This window comes from Mauremys reevesii, linkage group 2 (genome assembly GCF_016161935.1).
Source record: "Mauremys reevesii isolate NIE-2019 linkage group 2, ASM1616193v1, whole genome shotgun sequence".
Lineage (NCBI taxonomy): Eukaryota > Metazoa > Chordata > Testudines > Geoemydidae > Mauremys > Mauremys reevesii.
In genome coordinates, this window is record NC_052624.1 from 47994093 (window position 1) to 48004592 (window position 10500).

The 10500-nt window shown below is 44.0% G+C and overlaps 1 protein-coding gene across 5 annotated transcripts in view; it reads left to right on the plus strand.

The window, feature by feature from the left end:
* The window catches only part of DYNC1I1 (dynein cytoplasmic 1 intermediate chain 1), a 246183-nt gene that overhangs the window by 35940 nt on the left and 199743 nt on the right, over positions 1-10500 (plus strand). The window lies entirely within an intron of this gene.

The following is a 10500-nucleotide window of genomic DNA, read 5'->3' on the forward strand; positions in this document are numbered from 1 at the left end:
AATAAATATAAAGTGAGCACTGTCACTTTGTATTCTGTGTTGTAATTGAAGTCAATATATTTTAAAATGTAGAAAACATAAAAAATATTTAAATAAGGGATATTCTATTGCTGTTTAATAGTGTGATTAATCGTGATTAATTTTTTTTAATCGCTTGACAGCCCTACCTAGAACCATAGAAATGTAGGGCTGGAATTGACCTTGAGGGTTCATCATTCTAGTCCATATCGCTGCACTGAGGAAGGACCAAATATACCTGCACCAGTTCTGATAGGTGTTTATCAAACCTGTTTTTAAAAATCTCCCAACGATGGGGATTCCGCTATCTCCCTTGATAGTCTATCTCAGTTCTTAAGTATCCTTAGAGTTGGAAAGTTTTTGCTAACAGCTAACCAAAGTCTCAATTGCTGCAAATTAAGCTGATTACTTTTTGTCCTACCTTCAGTGGACATAGAGAACAACTAATCACCATCCTCTTTAACTAAAGGCTATTATTGGGTCTCCCTTAAGTCTCCTTTTCTAAAACCTAAACATGCCCATTTTTTTTAACTTTTCCTCAGAGGTCTGGTTTTCTAAATCTTTTATTATTTTTGTTACTCTCCTCTGGATTCTCTCCAGTTTGTGCACATCTTTCCTAAAATGTGGCACTCAAAACAGGACACACTACTCCAGTTGAAGCCTCACTAGTGTCAAATAGAATTGGACAATTACCTCCAGTGTCTTACATATGACACTTCTGTTAAAACACTCCATATATTAACATTTTTTTGCAACTGCATCACATGTTTTCTTTTGATGCTGTGTGGTTCCTGTCTGAGTTACTAGACTTGAATTTGGAGTGGAGGGGACCACAGCTATTTGCATCTAGGGTTGCCAGGTGTCCGGTTTTCGACCAGAATGCCTGGTTGAAAAGGGACCCTGGTAGCTCCGGTCAGCACTACTGACCAGGCCATTAAAAGTCTGGTCAGTGGCACAACAGGGCTAAGGCAGGCTTCCTACCTGCCCTGGCTCTGCACGGCTCCTGGAAGCAGTGGAATATCCCCCCTCCAGCTTCTATGGATAGGGACAGCCAGGGGCCTCCACATGCTGCCCCTGCCCGAAGCGCCAGATCTGCAGCTCCCATTGGCCAGGAACCACGGCCAATGGAAGCAGTGGGGGTGGTGTCTGCAGATGGGGTAGCATGCAGAGCTGCCTGGCCATGCCTTCACATAGGAGTCAGAGGGGGGACATGCTGCTGCTTCCGGGCGCTGCTTGAGGTAAGCTGCCCGGATCCTGCACCCCTGACTCTTTCCCGTGCCCCAACCCCATGCCCCAGCCCTGATCCCCCTCCAGCTCTCTGAATCTCTCGGTCCCAGCCTGGAGCACCCTCCTACACTCCAGAGCCCTCATTCCCAATCCCACCCCAGAGTCTGCACCCCTAGCTGGAGCCCGCACACCCCCCGCATCCCAACCCCCTGCCGCAGCCTGGAGCCCCCTCCCATACTCCAAACCCCTCATCCCCAGCCCTGAGCCCCCTCCTGTATCCCAGATCCCTCATCCCTGGCCCTACACCAAAGCCTGCACCCACAGCCAGAGCCCTCATCCCTGCCACCGCAACCATCTGCCTCAGCCCAGAGCCCCCTCCCACACCTTGAACCCCCAATTTCTGGCCCCTCCCTGGAACCCACACCCTGAGTCCAGAGCCCGTACTCCCTCCCACACCTCCAACCCCCTGCCTCAGCCCAGAGCCCCCTCCCATAGTCTGAAACCCTCATCTCCATTGCCCCAGCCCAGAGCCCCTCCTGCACCCAAACTTCTCATCCCTGGCCCCACCCCGGAGCCCATATCCCCAGCTGGAGCCCTCACCGCCTCCTGCATCCCAAACCACTATCTCAGTCCAGAGCCTCCTCCTGCACCCTGAACTCCTCATTTCTGGCCCCACTCCAGAGCCCTCACCCCCTCTTGCACCCCAACCCCTGAGCCAGCCCAGTGAAACTGAGTGAATGAGTGACAGAGGGTGATGGAGTGAGCAGGGGGCGGGGCCTCGGGGAAGGTGCAGGGCCTCGGATCCGGGGCGAGGCAAGGGAGTTTGGTTTTGTGCAGGTAGAAAGTTGGCAACCCTATTTGCATCTTTTAGTTACAATAGCACCTTACTGTCTGATTGTTTGCATCATTTTCTGCCCACTGTCCTATTGGCAGAGCAGTTACTGTGACCTCCAGATTGTGTTTTATGGAATATGGTAGTAGTTTTCCCTTTAGATTGGCTCTTCCTACAGATCTAGGCCCAGGTAAAAGCATGGGAATTGTTTTCTAACAAACAGGTCCAAACTTTTTCCCCTGTGCCCCTCTGAATTGTCACACAGCCCTGGTCCCTTGAACCATTAAAGTCCCTCCCGCCCCCCCCCATTGTGATTTTCACCATCCATTTGTCTCAAACTGATTCAATCAGTAGCTGCTATGATTCCATTTTCCTTCTAATATTGTTTTGCTTTTGAATACAGTGCCTCCACCCTCAGGTTAACCTCTTGCTGCTGTGATGGCATGGGTGGGACAGATGCATATCTAAAGCACTCAGCTGCCCGATGAGTTATAGAGTATAGCTGAAAGAAGATACGTTTTTGGATGCTTTTGTAATAACTCTTTTGTAGCTTTTATTTTTAATTCCTCTGATCACCAGTTATGTCAGAAAAGGGTGTCAAATGATGGCAGATGTTCTTAACACCTAATACAGTCAAACCTTGCAATAACGTGCCCCGCGATAGTGCGAATTTGGATATAACATGATTATAAGTTGGCTCCCCTTTAAGGCCGTAATACTGTTTGTGTTTTGCCAGAATACTTTTTTTACGACATTTATAAATAAACCGCGTTCTTCCGGTCTTATAGGATAAAGTGACTCCTGGCCATTGCAGGCACATTGCATTTAGTTCTCGGGTTGTACATGTTTATGGTGTTTGCCTATGAACTTGTTATTAATTTCCTATATTTAAAAAAAAATTGACCATTATGGAGACACCAGTTCGCAAATGCAAGTTGTTTTCTGCCCAAGAGAAATTGTACGCCCTGGATCAACTAAAGAAGGGCAAACAACAAACTCAGCTTGCTAGAGATCTAGGAATTAGTGACTCCACTCTGTGAGGGTGGAAAAAAGAAGAAGAAAAGCTCCATAGCCTACCCTGCATTCTTGAAGCAGAAACTGGTTTATAGCGTAAAAAGGCCAAGTTTGCTAATGACGAAAGCTTAGATTCAGCCTTGTACTAATGGTTTGTCCAGGCTTGCTCAGAAGGAGTTCCCATTTCTGGCCCTATTCTGAAAGCTCAAGCAGAGAAATTTGATCGCCTTATCAATGGAAATGAATCCAAATTTAAGGCGAGTAATGGCTGGCTGGACAGATTCAAGAAAAGGCACACTGTAAGCCAAGTTCTTGTGTCTGGGGAAATGCGCTCAGCTGATAAAGAGGCTGCTGATTCCTACCCAATTGAGCTTAAAAAGTTGCTGGAGGAAGGTTGCTACACAGCCGATCCAGTTTACAACTGCGACAAGACTGATTTATGCTTTAAAATGTTACCCGATCGCACCCTCACAACTAGGACTGATAGTCACAAACGAGAAGACTTTAAGCAGAGGAAGGACCGAGTCACTCTCTTGTTTTGCGTCAACAAATCTGGCAGCCACAAAGTCAGACCTCTGATGATCAGAAAAGCGAGGTCTCCCAGATGTTTTAATCATGTTAATATGAAGGCCCTCCCCTTTGACTACACCAACAGCAAGAATGCATGGATGAATAGCTGCATATTTAAAGACTGGTTCCATAAAACTTTCATGCCAGCTGTTCGGGCTCATTTGCGAAAACTCAAGCAGGAGGAAAAAGCTCTCCTCCTGCTGGATAATTGCCCTGCCCATCCCCTCAGCGGAAAATCTTGTCAGGCGTGATGGCAAGATTAAAGTCTCCTATCTCCCGAAGAACATTATGTCAGAAATCCAGCCACTGGACCAAGGCATCATATCGGTATTTAAGCAAAATTATTGTCGCAAAATGATCAAGCGAATGGTAACGCATAACAACTCCTTTGTCGACACCTCATTGATGTCACTCAGCTTGAAAGAAATCTGTCATCTCGGCGGGAAAGCCTGGGATGCTATCTCTGCACGTTGCATTGAATGATAGTGGATAAAGGGTCTTGGTCCAGCTTTTCCATCATCTACACACGATGATGGTAACGATGACGAGCCTGAATTTACAAGATTCATTGAAGACGACATACGTTTAGCCGAAGAAGCACTCAGAGAATATGAGCACAGTCATCATGATATCCTTAACTGGTTTTCAGCAGATGACATCTGCCCCATATATGAACACATCTCAAATGACGAAATTGTTGCAAATGTTAGCGGGAAGAATGAAGCTGCACCACCAGAGCCCGAAACCAGTGGCGCTAATGACGACGACGATGATGATGGCACCTCAACTCCCCCACCAAAAGTGTCCGAGGCAGTAAAGCACCTAGAAGCCAGTTTGAGGTGGCTGGAAACTCAAGACGTGGACAGCATCAAAATCCTCCAACTCAGAAGCATTCTTGATTTTGCTAGAAGCCAACAGTCTGCAGCAAATAAGCCGACCACACTAGTTAGCTTTTTTAAGAAGTGATGAAATTTAAAATTATGGAGTCATGCAACCAGATTGACTTTGCACTCTGTGCAATGATTAGTATAGTCGATTTCACATGTTTCTTTCATGTACATGTAATTAAATTACTACTGTTTGTGTTTAAAACACGCTGGAATAACCGTTGGTTTTTTTACAAGACTTTACTACTTTGTGTTTAAAACATGCTGGAATAACCGTTGTTGTTTTTTTACAAGACTTAAACTGACCAGCTTGATATGGTAAATTTTTGTAACCCCGCTATAAAGCGACCCCGCATTTATTGCGATCAAATTTTTTGGACCCCAATTATCATGCTATAGCAGGGTTTCATTGTAATTATAATAAGTAAGATTTTCTTTGCTGATCTCTCCCTTTCCCAGTGTCTGTAGTTTTCTCATCCACCAAACCCCTGTGCTGTGTTCTTTTCATGCACTTGAAACCACTGGAGCGTGCTGTCTTGGTGACTCAGCATTTATTTGCAATCAGGGGTTGGCACCACCATGTGGTGTGATGGACATTTGACAAAGTTACCACACTTAGTGACAGACATTGGAGGGGCTTATGTCATTCAGTCATTCAATTTTTTGAAAAATTACCATGGACCTCAACATTTTTACCACAGACACTTGTGTCCGTGTACAGACACATTGCTGACCCCTGTTTGCAATGCTGTATTTTTAATCAGTTCCCTGTCTAGTAGAGTGGAAGAGCACAATTTGACTAGTTAAACAGAGTGTTAGGATGTTACACTCCTTTATGAGGGTCTGTTTCACAGGGGCTTAGACGTGAGTCAAGAAGAAAAGGAAGGGGGCAGATCCCAATCTGTTTTAGTAATATAAGTACTAGAAGAATTTTTATTTTATAAACAGATGCGATTCAGGGCAGTGTATTCCTCTCTCATCTCTCCTCTCTGGATACAGAAAGGTCTTTCAGAAGAAAGTAATTACGTGAAATTTCTAATCTACTAAAGCCACTACAATTCAGTAGGGCTCAGTTGCCCTATCATTAAGTTAATACATTTGACAGGTTCTGCAGAGTGATGTTGTTGTGCTATTGCTCAGGTTTCAAGTTGCCAGCATTTAATTGTATTACTGGTTTCACAAATGGTAGGGTCTTCTTAAAGTGTAAGCAGACATGGTGTTATTGCCTGGGAGCAGCAGTAACAGTTTTCACTGACGGCAGATTTTTCTTGATTGTGTAAAAAGTTTTTTTTAATCACTTTTAAAGAGCTGCTTTAGTTACCAACTTGCACACCATTCAGTTTGCTGATCCAATAAGGAATAAATTTAAAATGATATCCAGATCATAGTGAAAACTCAGGATCCATTGGAAGGAAAATAAGTTGGTCATAAGAACTTGGGAAAGGGTTCCAGAAAATTAATCTCTCCTTCCACCTAGGTCATTAAAAGAAACTTCCACTGATCTGTATTATTACTCTGAAATTTGAATGTCAGAAAGCAAATTGCACACTCCTTGGGAGGGATAATCATTCATTAAATTTAGGATCTAAATGACAGAAGAGAAATGCATTATGCAGGCTCAGTTAGACACACACAGTACATTAGGTGCCGGAGGTGAAAGATTTTATTCTAATAAAGAAATTGTTAATTATTTTTGTCCACTGTCTTATTATCTGAGATGGGCATCATCTTATAGAGACAAACAGTCTCTCCCTATAAAACAATCCAATGTCAGATGCTAAAATACCCGATACAAAGTTTCTGAAAGTGTGTGACAATGTAGTTCTAAAAGCAGTGGGAATTTCCAGCTGTAGATCACAACTGGGGAAGCTGAGATTAGAAGTAGGTGAAATTTTGTAATATAGTATTAGGGAAACATAAACTAGCTACCATGCTCAGTTGCATCTCCTAGAATATACAAGATAAGGAAGATTACCATTGAATGACAAGAGAGTACCCAGGCGTGAAAGTAGAAATAGGGACTTACCGGTACGGGGCTGGGTTGGGGCTGGCTCTGGCCCCCGGAAGGGGCGGCGATCGGGGGGGGGGCGTGTCAGAGCCAGCCCTGGCTCGCCCTGTACCGGTCAGTGCCCTCTCTTCCCCCGCTGGGGTAGCAGCAGCAGCTGTTGCTACGGCCCTGGCCCTTTAAATAGCCGTCAGAGCTTGCTGGAGCCCTGGGGTAGCAGCGGCAGCCGGGGGCTCTGGCAGCGGTTTAAAGGGGCGGGGTTGTAGAGGCAGCAGGAGCCCTGGGGGCTATTTAAAGGGCCCAGGACTCCCCTGCTTCTACCGCCCCGGCCCTTTAAATAGCCCCCAGAGCCGTGGGGTAGCGGCAGCGGGGCGGCTCTGGCAGCTATTTAAAGGGCCCAGGACAGAAGAGGCAGCAGGAGCCCTGACCCTTTAAATACCCCTGGAGCCCCGCCGCTACTCCAGGGCTCTGGCAGCAGGGCTCTGGTGGCAATTTAAAGGGCCCGGGGCTCCAGCTGCTCCTGGGAGCCCCAGGCCCTTTTTAAATTGCCTCCTGGGGAAGCCAGGTCGCCCTAGTACAATGCACCAGCTCTTGCTGGTATGCCTTACGGGGGCCTACCGGCCTACTTTCACCTCTGAGAGTACCACAGATCATTTATTACATTTCCTCCCATAGTTACCATGAGTTGTCATCAGAACCTCTTGGCGTGTGGGTCTAATCTTCTAGTTCAGTTCATTATAATGGGATAGATTGTGCTTTAAGGTGCTGTTATGAGTTTTGCAGAGGGAGCTGCACTAGTGCCACAGGAAGAATTCTGGCTTACTCAGCTGACTTTCTCTGGGAACTCTGGGATACCGTGGTGCAGCAGGACCTTTGCTACCCTTTAAATAGAAACATCATGAAATGCCTGATGTACTTCCTGTGTCCAACTTGGCCATATGACAATGGAGCCTTAGGCTCACCTTCATCCCATTCAGTCAGGGCTAATGCTGACACTAGCCTCACATAGTGTCTGAGCTGCCTAGTCACATTATGGCTAGAGCCTCTACAGGGGAGGGATAGCTCAGTGGTTTGAGTACTGGCCTGCAAAACCCAGGGTTATATGAGCTCAATCCTTGAGGGGGCCATTTAGGGATCTGGGGCAAAAATCTGTCTGGGGATTGGCCCTGCTTTGAGCAGGGGGTTGGACTAGATGATCTCTTGAGGTCCCTTCCAACCCTGATATTCTATGAACACATAAGAGGACTGGAGTGGGGGAGGTTTCTTGCAATCCTTTTCCTCCTTTAGTGCCTGCCCAGGGACAGACACAATCTGATCCTCTATATTCAAAGCACGTACATACATTAGATGTGTATAAAGCCTTAAAGTTCCAAAGATTCTCTATGCCAACATTTTGCTATCCTATAAATATAAGAAGACACCTCAGGGACAATATGAGGCAGTTGCTTTTAAGTCTCTGTACATCTGACCTAGAAAGTGAGGAATATTTTTCAGTGCCTGCCAGTTATAAAGTCAGAATGGTCTATATTAATTAGAATCAGTTGCAAGCCTTTAGTGTGTGAGCTTGTGGCATCATTAAGGACTTTCATATATGCAGTTCAGTCCTCTGGATCTTTGATTATTTTTCTCATTAGCAAGTTTCTCCATGCTATAAATTGGAGGAGATGGGGAGGTTGCCATTCCCAAAGGAACGCTTTGTAATATATCTTAGAAACATGAGCTCCAGCTGCATTCAGTAAGCCCATCTACACTTATTACACTGCTAAACTTAAGTTTAGCAAGAAAAACAGATATTTTTTCTGAGTAACATATTAGTTATATTAGACTCGTGGTTATTTCTAACTATTCACATTGATTTAGGGGTAATTCTGTCTTACTTCCAGTTTCTCTCTAGTCTTCTGAAAGAGAAAAAAATTCCTTGCTCAACAGCTTTCACAAATAATTTGGGTGATTAGCATGCCTGGAATCAACTTGCCTAAACTCAAAGTCCTACCTAGAAGGAATCCTCAGCTAGGATTTTTAGTGGTTTATTTTAGAACAACATTAGGAACATTGTGTCAAGTATCAGAGGGGTAGCCGTGTTAGTCTGGATCTGTAAAAGCAACAAAGAATCCTGTGGCACCTTATAGACTAACAGACGTTTTGCAGCATGAGCTTTCGTGGGTGAATTCCCACTTTTTCGGATGCAAAAGAAGAAGTGGGTATTCTTGCATCCGACGAAGTGGGTATTCACCCACGAAAGCTCATGCTGCAAAACGTCTGTTAGTCTATAAGGTGCCACAGGATTCTTTGTTGCTTTTATTAGGAACATTGGTTCATGATCAGACACCTCTTTTTCTAGATTTAACAGTGTCAGAAGGATGACTGGAGGATTATAAAAATCAATTCTAGTTTGCAAGTGTCTAAGAAAATGTATGTTTGAGCCTAGTAATTCCAGGTATTAGAGATGTAGAACTTTGTATGTTTTGGCTTTGCTAAAGATCTGCAATAGATGTTAGTGGACACAGAGATTAAAAAGATGACTAAAAGTTAGCATCATTTGTATTAAAGCAATTTATAGTGCATAAAGTGGTAGACTTCCCAAGTAAGACAGCTGAGACTAAGACGAAAGATGCTTGTAACGTTTTGTGCCAGGTTTGTGGCTTTATTCCTAGATATGATTGCAGAAATCATGCGTGAAGGCCATGAATGCATGGATCACCATAGTCAGGTCTGCATCTGAAAGGATGGGGTGTACTCTTCTGGATAGTTGTAGGTGAAAATGGGTGGTTTTGTCACCATGGTTATTTGGGCATCTGCTAGCACTGAAGGTTATAAGCCTAAAACTAACCATTCAAAGGAAGAGCTGTGAAAAGCTCCCATCTTGGCTTCAGACCTAAAATTTCCAATTATTTTTTTCAAAACAAGTTCAATTAGTAGCTACACAACAAAGATAATACAAAAAAATATTATTAATTGTGAAACCACAGCAATAAATCACTTTAGTCTTAAAGTAAATCCTTTCACTTGTTTAACAGGGGCAAGCCAGGTTTTAGCAGAATGGAAAGGTGTCCTCACACAAAATTTCACTCCAGTTTAATTAAATCGTGCCAACATCACATACTTAGTTAAACTGGTGCAACCTCTGCATGTAGACAAGTCCTTCTTTTCTGAAGCACAAGGAAAACAAGAACCCTCAATGTTAATTTTGTGTTTACTATGGTAAAATCTCACTCTCCATTTTGATCTAGATCCTACTTATCTTATTCAGGCAAATAGTCCCTCTAGTACAATGTCTGTAATGCCATGTCTGTTTGTAGATTCTGAGGATGACCAAAAGGAACGTTATTTTTAAGGCAAGAGATTACAGAATGGTGATTTTGAAGAAAGCCACTGATTCTCAAGAGCAGCCATCAAGCCACACAGCCTTGTAGCCCACCGTTCTGTAAATTGCTGAAATTCTTCTCTTTCTGAAGTCTTCTTCTTCAGTTCAACAATGTCTGATGATGATGAAGGCACCAACCTGCATGTTATCTGTTTGATTCCCCTGAAGGGCTATGTGTTCCTTTCCTTCTGTGGCTCCTGGTGGCTGGTAAAAGGCCAATTATGCATTTTTTTTATGGGACCTTAGCCCAAGACCCTTAAAGTTAATGAAAAGAATCCCATTAATTCAATGTGCTTTGGATCTGGCCCTGCAATTCCTTTACAATCAGGGAGACAAGGACATATTAGCTTTCAGAGATATTTTGACAGAGACATGAAAAATACAGTGGCTAAAATATTCCAAGCTTTCTTTTCTCACCCAGCTTATTCTTGGGGTTTAAACATAAAAATAAGATTGAAGAGTTGATACATATCTGAAGGGAAAGTGTTCAAGCAACATTACAGATTCCTGTGCTACAGGAGCAAACAAACCAATGTCTTCTTCACAGATCAGTATAATGTAATCCTGTCTCCTTCATGCACAT